At 36.7% G+C, this 15,810-nt stretch overlaps 1 pseudogene; it reads left to right on the forward strand.

The window, feature by feature from the left end:
* Positions 1-765: 765 nt before the first annotated feature.
* On the forward strand, positions 766-1,637 carry LOC105500471 (annotated as a pseudogene).
* Positions 1,638-15,810: the final 14,173 nt, after the last annotated feature.

Genomic DNA, 15,810 nt, shown 5'->3' on the forward strand with positions numbered 1-15,810 from the left:
CTTTCCTTGCTTTTGGCAGTCTACCTCCAGCCTTTGCCTCCTTCTTCCTGTGGCCTTCGCCCCTGTGCATATGTGTCTATGCTCTCTCCCCTAAGGACACCATGAGCCACTGGATTTAAGGCCCACCATAAATCCAGGATTATTTCATCTGGAAATCCTTAACTAATTATATCTGTAAATACCTTACTTCCAAATAAAGTCACATTCTGAGGTTCTGAGTGAACATAAATTTGGGGGGACACTGTTCAACCCACTGCACACCCTCAGACATAAGCAGGAGATCCAGGCCCTCACTCTGTCTCCCACTCTTCAGACAGTTTCACAGATCACAAACACAAAAATATGGCCACACGGGCCAGGGGCACAATAAAAAATGTGTATGTATTAAAGAACGCAGGAGCACCTCTGTGTCTCAGGGTCTGGCACTCAGCACTATCACAGCACAACCTATAAGCCTAAACATCTACTCTGTGACTCAAACAAATTAAGCTCCAAGGAAATGTTTTTCTTAATCTACTGCTCTATGTTCCTAGGACAGAAGGCATCTATCTACAAATGCCATGATTATATGGGTTGGTAGAGAGTGGTTCTGAATGCAAAAAGACTGCAAGTGGCAAAAACAATTAAGAAAGAGAAGAGTTTCCCCCAGGGATAGGACCTAGACATGCAGCAAAGTCAGGCTCTCTGGCACTGTAGCAGTAATCAGGGGCCCAAGTTAGAGGCCTGCTGAGAAGTCTTCATGCCTCAGATTCGCTGACCCACGGAATGCTTCAGTATCCATATTTTTGTAGAATGTATAAAGAATGTCTTTCATGTTGGTTGGAATCTGGCATACCTCGGTTAGCTGTCTAGACAAAAAAGAATACATACTACAGCAGAAAAATGTAAAGAATATGAAGCCTAGAAGCAAAAAGATCAAACTCAAGCCTAGGAGTTACACAGATCTCAAGATAGAGATTTTGAAACTATGGCTAAATTACATATTCCAGTAATGGTGGATGAAGTTGTTCATTGGTTGTCACCACAAAAAGGACAGATTTTTCTAGATACGACATTTGGTGAGGGAGGGCGCACAAAAGCCATTCTACAGAAGGAGTCAGATATTGTTCTGTGGGCCTTGGACAGAGACCCGACAGCTTCTGCATTCGCTGAACGTCTTTCAGAGTTGTATCCTAAACAAATCTGAGCTATGCTGGGCCAGTTCAGCCAGGCAGAAGCCTTGTTAATGAAAGCTGGAGTGCAGCCAGGGACTTTTGATGGAGTTCTTATGGATCTTGGGTGTTCTTCCATGCAACTCAATACTCCTGAAAGGGATTTTTCCCTTTGGAAAGGCAGCCTCTTGGACATGAGGATGGATGGTAGCAGGTACCCTGACACACCCACTGCTGCTGATGTTTTCAATGCTTTAGATCAACAGGCACTTGCATGTATCCTGAGAACATACAAGGAGGAAAAGCATGCCAAGAAAATTGCTTCAGCAATTGTTCAGGCACGCAGCATCTGCCTCAGCAGCTTGCCAGCATCGTCGCAGGTGCATTTCCTCTCTCTGCTATTTATGCACGAAAAGACTTGCTACAGCGATCTACCCATATTGCCACCAAGACTTTCCAGGCTCTTCGCATATTTGTGAACAATGAGCTCAATGAACTCTACACAGGACTGAAGACAGCTCAGAAGTTTCTGAGACCTGGTGGTCACCTTGTTACCATCTCTTTCCATTCACTACAGGATCGCATCATCAAAAGAACTTGCTTGGAATAGCATGACAGAAAGGTTTAACCTAAATGTTAGACAGCAAGTGATGAAAACATTGCCTTTAGGTTCAGATCACGAAAACATGGAAGACGACTCTATGAGAAGAGCTCCTTTAATGTGGGAATTGATATACATTGATATACAAGAAGGTACTTAGTCCATAAGATCAGAATGTACAAGATAACCCCAGAGGGTGCTCAGCCAAGCTTAGAGCCACTATCAAATTATAAGTTACCATTATCTTATTCTTCAAATTTTTCCCACAATTTCTTTAATGTTTACTCATAGTATGTTCCTGAATGTCTTGATATAGGTTTAAGTGTAGGACAGTCTAAAAATTGATAACATTTAGCATTTTTTCCCTCAAAAAGAAACTGTAGAAAATGTTATCATGACAGAGAAAGTTCCACTCAAGGAGCAGCAGCATCTCAAGACCAGAAAAACGTGTTAATCTTTGCATCATATTGGACTCTTGAAATGCAATCCTTCCTCTGGCCAGGAAAATTTTTTAATAATACTATGTTGTGTTTATCTAAATATGTAAACTTAAGCTGTCAAAGAGAAAGATATTATAATCATATCTGCATGTCCTATATTTTGAATTTAGATGTTTTAATTTGCAACAGTCTTTCTCTGGCTCAAGTAATGATGATTATGGAATGGATTTCAGTGTCCCTACTTGTGAATAATTACTATAGTTTTCTCTAATGTAGGCTTTTTACAAATTTCATATTTTAAAATATTCATTTAAATATGTGTTATGCTGATAAAATTTCATTTTTCAAATTATAGTCTATTATTTTAAAAGGATTTTTCAGTATGATATGGCCATTTTGTTCCTATATTGCAAAGTAAAAATGTAAAATCCTTACAGAGAATTGTTTCACAAAACTCATATTTCATGTCAATTATATTTAATAATAGATCACAATGCCTTTAGTAAGCAATAAAGTCTCTTATTAGAATCTTGTATTTTTAATCGAGCTAATCAAAATAATTCAGCCAAATCTATTTGAAATAGAAAGCTATCTATTTAATATAGTAAAATCAATGCTACCTTACTGTTGTCACAAAGATATGGTAACTGTAATAAGGGTAAAAGTTTATTCAGAAAAAGGGTACTTGGTAGAAGATTCTTTAACAAATTGATGAGATTAATTCATAACTCACATGTCAACTTTTTATATCTCATATGTACTTCTAATTTATTCAGTTATTCAGCAAGCACTGAACTTGTCATTAGAAAAGCAAAGGTAAGTACAACATACATGGCCCACAATACACGTCCTATTGAGGTTAGTAGAGGAAAATTATGTTACTTACAATCACAAAAATCCATACAAAATGGACACAGTGGTAAATACTACAAACAGGTCATACATGGTACTGTAAGAGTATCTAGTAAGGATTTTACCTGTTGTCAAAAAACGGGTGTGAGAACATCATGCTTGAATTGTGACCTGAATGATGAGTTGGAGATAATTAGTCAAATGGCACATGGGGTGTGGAAGGGGGCATGTTGATTAATGATACATATAAATAAATATTCTCTTAAATAGTTATCCTTGAAATCATATCTATATACTATTAATGTGTTCAGTAAACTTTTTCAATTACAGAAAAAAGATTCTCCATTATGGTTACAAATTTTAAGTTGGTGAATCCAAGTGAATGAAATATCAGCATAACTGTATGGGCAAAATAGATAAGAATTAAATACATGAATTTACCTCAGACTTATTTTATCTACCTCTGTAATATTTAACTTTAGTACCCAGGCTTGTTTACTACTTCTGTTTTACAGGCTTTATTTAAATCTGAACAATCCTACAGGGAAATGAGAATTAGAAAAATATCTGGAGAACAATATACTTGAAATAGAAACGAGAGAATGCACCTAAGTTAATTCCCTGAATCCTACTTGAACAATGTATGAATTTCTCTTTGCATGTAACTCATATTTGTGAATGAGACTTATTCCCAAAAACTTCTTATCCCTGCATGTGACTGGAAAATAAAAGATCACATTTGTATATTCAACAATCATCCACCTGTATCACAAGTCATTTGTTCGTCTTTTATAGTATGGGAATTATTTTTTATGTTAAATAGAAACTGAAGGTACTGGGTTGAACAGTGTCCCCCCAAAATGAATGTACTTCCTGAGCCTCAGAATGTGACTTTATTCGGAAATACTATGATTGTGGTTATAAGTAAGCTAATATGAGGTCATACTGGAGCAGAGCAGGCCCTTAATCCAACATGACTGGTGTTCCTTATAAGAAAAGACAGGCCGGGCATGGTGGCTCATGCCTATAATCCCAACACTTTGGGAGGCCAAGCCGGGCGAATTGCTTGAGGTCCAGGCATTCAAGAACAGCCTGGCCAACATGGTGAAAATTCATCTCTACTAAAAATACAGAAATTAGTCAGGTGTGGTGGTGCATGCCTGTAATCTCAGCTACCCAGGAGGCTGAGGCATAAGAATCACTCGAACCTGGGAGGTGGAGGTTGCAGTGAGCCGAGATAGCCCCACTGCACTCCAGTCTGAGCAACTTGAGTTTAACACAGAACAAGACTCTGCCAAATAAAAAAAAGAGAGAGAGAAGACAGATACACAGTGGAGAATGCCACATGGAGCTGGAGGCGGAGATTGGAGTGATACATCGTGGCAACCATCAGAAGACAGGAAAAAAAGCATGGAATAGATTCTCCCTCAGAATTCCAGTAGTTGCCACCCTGCTAACATGATATTGCACTTCTAGCCTCCAGAACAGTGAGAGAATATATTTCTGCGGTTTAAGGTACCTAGTTTGTGGTAATTTGTTACAGCAATCCTAGGAAATTAATACTCTGATAGAAAAAAATCTTGGATAATACGCATGAGAAAAATCCTTCAATAAACACAAAATTTGTTTCAAAACATTTTCATGTAAAAATAGATTAACTTTTCAGTAATTAGTCGTGTTTTATAGTCATTCTTGCCTGCTTCTTAGTCTTTGTTGTAGGATGCATAATAAAGTACATGAACGAGTTTTAAATGGTTAACTTTGGAGAACGGTTTTGAAAAGTTCATACAGTATATAGAAATAAAAGCTGATGTTACAATGAAAGTGCATCACATTTCCAATAAAATATTTTTGAATCTCAAAAAAAAAATAAACAGAAAACAAATGCATTTGTCAATTATTTCCTCTCAAATAGATTGTTACATAATAAAATGTCGCTCCCCAGTAGTGCTGAGGCTCCATTTAGTTGCTATTTTTCACGGTTTTTTTTTTTTTTTTTTTTTTTTTCCTGAGATGGAGTTTCACTCCGTCACCCAGGCTGGAGTACAGTGCAGTGGCGCAGTCTCCACTCACTGCAGCCTCTGCCTCCTGGGTTCAAGCAACTCTCCCGCCTCGGCCTCCTGAGTAGCTGGGATTACAGGCGCCTGCCAGTACGCCCAGCTAATTTTTGTATTTTTAGTAGAGACAGGGTTTTACCATGTTGGTCAGGCTGGTGTTTAACTCCTGACCTCCAGTGATCCACCCACCTAGGCCTCCCAAAGTACTGGAATCACAGGCGTGAGCCACTGCACCCAGCCTCTTCATGGTATTCTAATTTGGGGATTTGGTTTGTGATCCAAAATGTGTGTAAATTAGCATGGTATTCACACAGTTTTACCCGCCAGCTGGGGAACATTTGCAATATTAAACTTCTTTTTTTTTTTTTTTTTTGAGACGGAGTCCCGCTCTGTCGCCCAGGCTGGAGTGCAGTGGCCGGATCTCAGCTCACTGCAAGCTCCGTCTCCCGGGTTTACGCCATTCTCTCGCCTCAGCCTCCCGAGTAGCTGGGACTACAGGCGCCCGCCACCTCGCCCGGCTAATTTTTTGTATTTTTTTTAGTAGAGACGGGGTTTCACTGTGTTAGCCAGGATGGTCTCGATCTCCTGACCTCGTGATCCACCCGTCTCGGCCTCCCAAAGTGCTGGGATTACAGGCTTGAGCCACCGCGCCCGGCCTAAACTTCTAATATTACTCTTAAGCTTGTATATATATGTGCATCTATCTATGTCTAAATCACATACGTATTAAGTGTGATACTCTTTATTTGGGCAAACAGGTAAACACTGACTACAAAAATTGGGAATAGTTTCATTTAAAAATATTTAATTAGTTAATTAATTTTTAAGTGTTAGCTTTATTTAAATAATTGAGATTTACAGTTTTCATTTTTACTAGTTATAAGTTGTAGTCTACATTTTAATTTTAACAGATGATATTGCATATTTTAGAAAAAACTTTATAAAATAATTTTAATATTTTACATTTTCCAGTTAGTTTATACTTCTGATGGTAATATATTCAAATTGCATACACACTGAAAGTAGTTACATTTTATTTTATTTATACTATGATGAAGGTATATTCAAATAGTGTATACTTTAAAATTAATTACAGTAGAACATAAATCAGAAAAAAGTCATGAGGATAGTTATACAATTAATGGTTGTGACTAAATGAAGACACAGTAAAGTTGATGAAATTAATATCTAATGATATATTGTGTATATTTTTGTTTTACTACCCCAAATTTTGCCAACTCATCAGTGGAACATTCATATCTGCACAATAATAATTAAATTCATTTTCCTGATATTTTGCTTATTTTCAATCATTAAAACCATTAGTGAAAATATTTTTAAGTTATTATTATTACAAAACTATTGCAACACAAAAGGATAAAACGTGTATAATAATTTGTTAGCTTGATTTATAATTGTTAAATACTTAAATTACTAAGAAGCACTACTTCATTAAGAAACAATCTATCTTATGCAAAATGGAAGAATAACTTGATACATTTTAATTAGTATTTTATTTATCTTAAGTGGCCTCCATTTATTCTCATTTCCCAGGCCATGCAAACATTAGCAGTAGGCAGGGCCTGAACCTGCTCTCAGAAGACAGGGTGCAAGTGATTGGTACATAGACAGCTACTTTTCAGGTGTTGCTATTTAGTTTACTACGGCTGCCATAACAAAGTAGCACAGACTGGTGACTTACACTACAGAAACTTACCATTTCACAATTCTGGAGGCTGGAAGTCTGAGATCAAGACGTCAGCAGATTGGTTCCCTCGGAGGGCTATGAGGGAAGGATCTGTTCCAGGCTCTCTTTTAGGCTTGTAGATGGTCGTCTTTTCTCTGACTTCATATGTCGTTCCCTTAGCATGTGTCTGTGTCTAAATTTCCTCTTCTTACTGGATTAAGGTCAATCATATCCTTTAGGCCTCACCTTAATTACTTAACTTTAACTTAATTATCTTTTAAAGACCCTGTGTCTAAATACATTCTGAGGTCATGGGAATTTTAAAAAATCATATGCATTTTAAAAATTCAGCCCATAATATCCATACACAGACATGAACATGTTTACACTTTGGTTTCTTTCTATAGGATTTAACTTTATTGTCCATAAATGCTTGGATATTTTTTGCAAGACAATTAACATATGTTACCTGGATTTTAGCCACAAAGGACAAAGGCTTTATAGGTATGATCATTTTTCTGGATTTAATTCTGACTCATTACCTTGAAATCATTAACAAAATTGTATATGATAATAGCTCAGCTAATAGATATAACGTGGCATTCTCCCAAAAATCTAGTTTTGCTGTGTTTGACAGAGGAAGTAGTCCTCTTCAACTTTATTAAGGTTTAGCAATGCTTCATTTTTTTTGTCTTATGTAATTATTCTTCAAGGTAATAAACATGAGTCATTCTTTTATGATTGTTAATCTATTTTTATGTATCTGCATAATATGTACTTGATGGACTTTAATAAAATCTGAAGCGGGGTCCCCTTGAGGCCATTTCCAGGCTGGTTTTGCTGCAAACTGCAGTGAGTGGAAATTCAGTTAGCTCAGCATACAGTGTGTTTCCCTTTAAAATAGATGGGCTAATGGGAAGCATGTCTGTGCCGGCCTGGTATTATGGTTTGGCCTCAAATACTGGTTGTTAAAACAAACTACACACCATTCAAGACCTAACTGCCAATAATTCCATGGTGTAACGTAACTTAGCTGAATATGCTTTTAGTTTGGAAAAGGTAAATAGGAAACAAGGTAGCAAGAATAAGCATGTCTGCAAGTATTCCATCTAACTCTACTTCTGGAAAGAATCCAGGAGATTACAGAAGGACTAAACTAAATCAGATAATTCTGTCAGTTTTCTGTTATGAAGAAACGTTCTATCTGAAATAATCAGTAAATACTTGAACTATTTATGGGTTCTAGCTAGGATGTAAATATGAGACATCAAACTGACTGTCTGGTAGCATGGAAATTTTGTCTACACACAATGGAATTCCAAATATTTCTTTTTTCCATAAGGGCATTTCTTAGGGTCTTTCTCTTCCATACCTCTGCCAAATGTATAATTGCTCTTAAAATCATTGTTTCTTCCACATCACCACATTTTATTATTGCATGGTCTATCCTTCCTATTTATTGCAAATCTCTATAGACCAGAAATGCTTTTTCTATTTTCTTTTAATTCACAATCATATTGTGTTACACAGTTTAAAAATAGAATAAGAATAGAGTAAAGTGAATTTTAAATTTTACAATCAGAGAATGAAAAGGGTCTTCAAAAGTCACTGCCGAATTTCACATTTTCAGGGAACTAGATGTCTACATTAGTGATGAACCCCACACAAACCCACAAACATATCAGAGAAGAGCTATGAACCTTAACATAATTTTTTAATGCATAAGCAAGTTCCTAGTGCCTAGTGCTTTGTATCAATGACGACATTCACTGCTAGCCACACGGTGACAATATGTATTTCTCTTACAGCTGGAAAGTGGAGAGCTGGTTGCTGGATGTCAGTTCTCTGTCATTTGGTGCCCACATCACACAGAAACCCCAGCGGTGACATAGTCCTTTGCATCACTGACAGATGTCAGGAATATAATATTGATAAGCATTTGTGTTTGGAAATTAATATATTTAAGTGTTCTTCTCACGTGACTTACCGTCTTCACAATTACTGAATATTACTACAGGCTCATGCTGATTGAGACATATATTCAGATTCAGGTTAAAATTGTGTTTGTGTGTGTCAATTTTCTGTTGACACTTGGGATTTCAGGAAATACTTTCATGCCTCCTTAACGCAAACACTGCTTTTCATCTTATCTCTAAAGTCCCAGAAGTGGTCTGGCACATAATAGGTGGTCTTATTTATTTAGTTAGTTAATTATTTAAATTTGGCCATTCTTTGAAAAGCAATGATATTCTTGATGACACCTCATCACAGCTAGTTTATTTTCTTACTGTGAGGGCTTTATATTCCAATTTCCCAGTTTTATAAGTGATTCTTCTTTATTTATTTACATCCAACTGAAATCCCGCTTGCTTTAATATAAGCCATGTTTTTTTCATATTCCTGAACAAAGAAAATATTAATTAAGCATCTTTATTTATGCATAATACTTTTTGCCCATCAATTCTTACTTCTAGAGTTCGACCTTCCCTCTATAACTCTGCTATCTGCTTTTGCCAAAATAGAGCTTCATTTGCAATTGTGTGTGCAAGCCTGTGTTTGTGTGTATGTATGTGTATACTGTGTGTGGTAAGGGTGGCTGTGCTAAATGGAGATGGCAAATTGGTTATTATCTTAACTCTTCTCAAGCAACTTGTGAGTTATGCATGACCATTCTATGGCTAATGCAGGCACAGGACATTCTTGGGAACAGAGAAGCAGATGCTGGCAAATTGCAATGCCCTGTAGTAAACTACATTTGAAAAGCAGTAGCTAAAGTATATATTTTTAAATACAGGTATAAAACAAAAATAGGAGCATAAGACAAAAATGAACTTACATAACTGTAAACCAAATAGATATGTGTAACCTATTTTTTGTGGTTAATATAACTGGATGCTGGAAAAGTATACCAGGAATCATGGCGGGGATGGGGGAAATTGGAAATTTCTAACAACTGAGAGGACCTACATTTGTTTGATGCCAAGATATGCTTTCCCACTATACTTCCTCTTAATTATCATATTCTTAAATCTTTTAAAATATACCACCTTCCATTAGAAATGTTGTTTATTATCTACAAAGGACAAAATACTTTAAAATTCTCTGCTACTTACTAATTTTGAGAGCCCAGTTAGAATCTCCAAACCTCAATTATCTCATGTCTTAAAGGAATGTATCATACCTCCTAGGACTGCTTTAAAGATTAATTGAGATAATGTCTATAAACACCTGGCGAACAATACAAGTTCAGTAAATATAGGTTGACATTTTCTTGACACAGTACTTTTGGCATTGTAAACCCTGTCCCTCCTCCAAATATTGGTGGAGTATATGCTTGCATAACAATAAACTGGAGTAGACTTTTTAAAAGAAAAAATACTTCAAAAATAAGCTTTTACATAGAAGCCATTTTGAAAGAGCTCCCAATCGTCAAATATACAACAATTTGAGCAATAAAATAAAAATGTGGTATTAGATTATAACCCAAAATATAAAATGAATATGAATGGGTCTATCCTGATATAAATTGGTAAAATAAATAAAAAAGGAAGAGACAAATGTCTCTTATGAAAGGATTCCGATTAATATATGTAGATACTCCCTATTCCGGTTTAATCGTCTCTCCTATCTTGAGTCTGGGCTGCATTTAGGACTTAGTGACCCTCTTACAAAGCATACAGTGGGGAAAGGAGAAAAACTTTACGGTGAAAAGACCTGAAAAACGCTACATGAAACAAGCAATCAAGGTTAACGTCGCCAGTGGGGTAGGTCATGGTACTTCATAAAACTACATAACCCCAATCTGACCATGAGAGAAACATGAGACAAACCCAAATTGGGGGGCATTCTTCTAAATATCTGACCAGTACTCTTCAAAACTACCAAGATGATGAAAACAAAGAAAGTCTTAGACACTGTCACAGACCCAAGGTGACTGAGAAGATGTGAGGATTAAATGCAATGTGAAATCCTGGGTTGGATCCCAGAACACAAAAAAGACATTAATGGAAAAACTGGTGAAATCCAAATAAAGTCAGTAGCATATTTAGTAGTAATGTACCCATTTAGTAGTAATGCACCCAAAAACTTAAATAAATGAGGGATTATGAACAATTCTATAAGATGTTAACATTAGGAGAAACTGAGTAAAATGTATTAAAACTATGTACTATTTTTGCAACATTTTCTAAATCTAAAATTATCCCAAAGCAGAAACTGTATCTTTAAAAAATCTTTATATGTAGCATCATGCTTTCTTTATTAGCTAATTTCAAACACAAACAAAATCCACCCAAGAAACTGAAATTCTGCCTCTTCTGTTGATCTGTAATATTATAATACAGCAGTTAGTGAAGCTGTGAGGCTTAATCAACTCAAAACGCAACATCATAAAGCTCTTTGAAATCCCAAGATGAAAGAAAATTATGTAACTATGTAAATAAAGTCTTAGTTTGACCATTCAAAATGTTTCTCGGTACATACCTAAATAAAGAAATGAATCTGTGAGCTGTTTTCTCTAAACAAATATATTCTGTCTATAATGATGAGTGCACAGTGCCAAAATAACTTATGGGGAGTTGCAAAATCCAATCAACTTAATTATTAAACATCATGTGTCATGCAGTCCCACCCCCCAAAAAAGTATTCTTGCTTACCACACCTGTGTTTTTGCTTTTTGCTTTTTAAGGTATTAAAATTTAGACTGCATTCAGAAGCAGAATGGTACTTAACTTTCTATTTGAAAACTGTCAGGCAGCACTTTTAACATATTGTGGGATGAGAGCCATTGTGTGGTTGCTATTCTATCAAAAATACCACTCTGCAGAAATGATGCAATTCAGTTAGAGTAGCTGAATTGCCTTCATGTGAGTTCCATATTTTTCGACACATTTCCCATTGTCTAATACTCAAGGTCATAATTGGATAATATTAATATTAAACAGGGACTTTGCTCTATTCTCTGTGGATCTAGAGACTCTCTCAGATATCTAACCCCCTTAGCCCCAGCCTTTGACCTTCCACACCGTAAAGTTTAAATTTTTAGTTTCAATTGACAAACTTGTAATAGACTGTCATATTTTTGGTTAAACATGGCTGTAGCTATTAATACATCCACACTACATTATATTTAATTTGGTCAGTGCAAATTAATGGTCAATCTGGTGAACAAAAGTTTTAGTTCAACTGTTGACCAAGCTGTGAAGCTTTTATTGTTTGCTTCATTAGAAGGCTGATCCCACTAATCCAAAATGAACTTAATTAGAATGTCTCTTTTGCTTGTTCTCAAAACATGTATTTAAAATTCAGGGCATATAACACAGAAAGCATGGACTTTAAAGCTATGCAGATCTTCCTGACAACTTTATTAACTAGCTGTGTGACCTTGGCAAGCCACTTGACCGCTCCAATCCTCAATTTCTTTTTCTGTAAAATGATTATAAAAAATATTAACCTTACATAGCTATTGTGAGGGCGAAATAGATTAAAATGTGCAAAAGTACTTAGCATGATGCCTGACTCAGTAAGTTTCCTTTCAACACCAAAATGATGTTAGAGACTGTAGTTACATTCCAAGTAGTTCACAAAAACCAAGACAGCCACACTATGTAACTGAAATATGGCTATCTCAATGGAAAAAATTAAAGAAATCATATTTTTGCCACATGTCTAACTAATGCAACATAGGAAATAAAAAATTAAATAAATGAGGAATTAAAGTTGTATTCCTACATGCAACTTAAATATCTTGATTATTGGTGCTTGAAAGAAGGGTATATTTCATAATGAAAGTTAAAAGTACCTGAAGGTTTTCTAGTGGTTTGTTTGTTTATCTAACAAATATTATCATTTTCCAGGCACTATACTGAGCACTGGAAAAAGGAAAAAAAAATTATGCAGTGAGCAAATAAAGATGGGAACACTTAACTTTTGTTGCTTACAGTCTAGTGAGGGAGATATTTAAGAACAGATTTATACTTTCAGGCTGAGACAAGGCCCCTGATGATGCAATGAGTAGAATGATGGAGATAATGATTTCCTTGGATGATGGAAAAGGAGGAAGGGCATGGTAAGGAATCCAGAACCAACTGACAAAGGCAGGGTGTTTATATGTGAGAGTGACCTATGGGATAAAACGTTAACTGACTTGTAATTGGTGAAAACAAGAGTGAGGATTTGTTGGTGCTTCCCCAGGGGAAATGAGTCAGGAAGGGAAAGAATGAAATGGTTAGGAGATAGTGTTTCTCAGATATTGTGGCTAAGCCTGGGAGGGAGCTAAGTGCAACCAGTTGTTAAAATGTAGAGCTGTATGTTTGCAAGGCTGACATTGGCCACTAAGAAATGAATACAAAGGTAGTTGATCCCAGAACAGTAGAGATGACCTGTTTTGGAAGAATACAAATATACATAAAGCATGCCTGGACAATAAAAGTATTAGCAATAGGGCTGTACCAGAACCAGGAGCTTTAGAAAGGATAAAGTCAACAACCAAAAAAAAAAAAAAAAAGGATGTTTTCTTTACATGAAAAATGCTTCAAACCTGTGTGAGTAATTCTGGAATTTTCAATGAGCCCAGTTGTTATAAGGAATGACTCACTCTTGCCTAATAAGTGAAAGAATGAAGGTTTAGAAACAAAATCAACTGTTCCCCAGCCGGAATGGTTTATTTCACAACTGAAAGTTTAACATTAAACAAATATAACTTAAGTCACAATGCAACGATGATTGATGTTTTTCATCAACATCCAATTATCATTCCATCAAACACTGTTGTCTGGGCCAAGTAAAACGTAGAGTATGCATCTAGAAAGGGTTATTCTCTACACCTTTTCAAAATCACTTGCAGGATATAACTACACTTACTGAATTTCTGACTTGTTAGAGCATGTCACAGGGAACTTCTCCAAGTGAATTTGGATGTTGTGTTATCACGTGTGCTTTCTAAAGAACATTAGTTGCTTTTGCTATTTGAACTTAAAAAGAAAGCCCCTTTCATTTCTTTAACTTACTCCTTTAGAATAATCTGCATCTGTGTGTTCTTTGTCTTTTGTTAGCTGTGAAGGTAGCCACTTAGGTACCAGGCATGATGGCAGGCTGTGGTGTGAGGTCTTGTAAGAGGTGAGGGAAACTGATGGGATTTCAGAAGGACGAAAACAAAATAAAAACATCCCTTTGACTGAGCTTCAAAGGAAGCCATCACATTCAGAAACAGCTGTTCAAGACAACACAATCACTTCCCATTTTGTTCTGTGCTAAACCAGCGGTTCAAAAGAGGAGTGATGGATGGCTTGGAGACTGTTGTAGTTTAAAAAAAAAAAAAATGCCTCACATTCCCAAGGATGCCTTTTGTCCCAGATCACTCTGCAAGCAGCTCCCTCAAAGAGGCAGGAAGCTTTCTCACCAATTCTCAACCTTCTCTCCTCTGGGGAGGCAGCAACAGCTGCTTCACCATCAGGAGTGACTTGCTGAGGAAGACAAAGAACGTACCTTTCCTGTCTGAAACTTCAGGGAGGGCTGAGCACTGAAATGTAATTAATTGCTCAAATTGGAACTTGGCCAGAACCCCAAGGCTAACAACGTACACTTACAGGAGGGGGGAAAAAAAAAAGCTTTAATGAACTTAGGAATAAGCGATCTAAAATTATATCAAAACAGATAACACAGCTTTTCCCACCATGGCTTATTTCAGCAGGGAATGACTTGGAACGGAGGTGGGAGGAAACAGTCTGGGTCTCCTGGTATTCTGGCTATCCACAATCTGAATGAAATCATTGACCTTGCCTCACTTCTAAAAACTTGCTTCAACCTAGAGTGATAATTAGGAAGCAGATCTGTTTTAATGTATTATTAATTTAATCTTAACCTCAGTTAAAATTTATAACTTCCTTTTAAGGACATGGCTTCCTTTGAACTGGCCTATTCCAAAGCTTATGAAGAATCTGTAAGATTGCACAAGCAGCATGCAGAGGCCTGAACCTAGCCCATGACAGGTTCTTCTCCCATCTCATCAGAGGCCCTCTGAGCACCGTCCCTGAGAACACAGGGAGGGGAGCACTCAGCCATGCAAATTTAAACGCAATTCCATTCAGCCAGCACTGGTGGGCCAGTTGGGTGCTAAGAGATGTTCAGTATCAAAAAGAGTATCGCAGACAAGAGAGGTTAATGAACCACTTTGGGCTTGGGGAACAAAGAGATAGGTAGCCTGTGATTTGAACCCAGAACATTAGAGGGAACTAGTACTGAGAGCACTGACTGTAGAAATTGGCTCAGAAAGCACAACCAGATGCACCAGATGGAGCACACAAAGTTCAGAGATGGTCTGTGTGCATGTGCAGGATGCAATATTTGCCAAATGGGATAGTGGTTTCCCAGTGACTGGGTATGGCTGATGACAGAGGACCCAGAGCAGGAGATGTTTGGCAAACAAGAGCCCTGCAGGTTATCATTCACTCTTTCAGCAAATACATATATTGGGCATCTACTCTGTTATAGACATTGTGCTTAACGCTGGGGATATAAATGATCAGCATGGTGGACACTGCTATCTAGTTCACAGGGAATAGTAAGCCAGCAAAGGATTTGACTTTGTGGGACAGATTCTAGTCTCCTCAGCAAGTAAACCAGAGGCCAGCCTTCAGATTGGAGTTCCCCATTCTAGATGGTGACAGGTTACAAATAAGGAACTAGAAAACAGGAAAATCAATCTGCTAGATAACTAGTAGACTTTCAAAGTAGGTTTCTCAGAGCTATCAAATGTCCCTGCATTGGCAAAGAACAGAAAGAAGAAAGAGGAGGTCTTCATTTGGACCAATATATGTATACACTTTCATCTGGCTTCCTTGTAAATAAACGTACTTTGTCCTGGTTGAAGAATAAATTCCCTAATGGAGTGATTAAAATATCAAAGTAATACCATTCTCCAAGTTTGTCATTTAATAAATGGCAAATAAATAAAGTTTATTTATTTATTTAACAAAATAAATAAAGCTTATTTATTCTGCAAAATAAATATTTATATATTTAT

This window comes from Colobus angolensis, unplaced genomic scaffold (assembly GCF_000951035.1).
Source record: "Colobus angolensis palliatus isolate OR3802 unplaced genomic scaffold, Cang.pa_1.0 Scaffold67, whole genome shotgun sequence".
Taxonomy (NCBI): Eukaryota; Metazoa; Chordata; class Mammalia; order Primates; family Cercopithecidae; genus Colobus; species Colobus angolensis.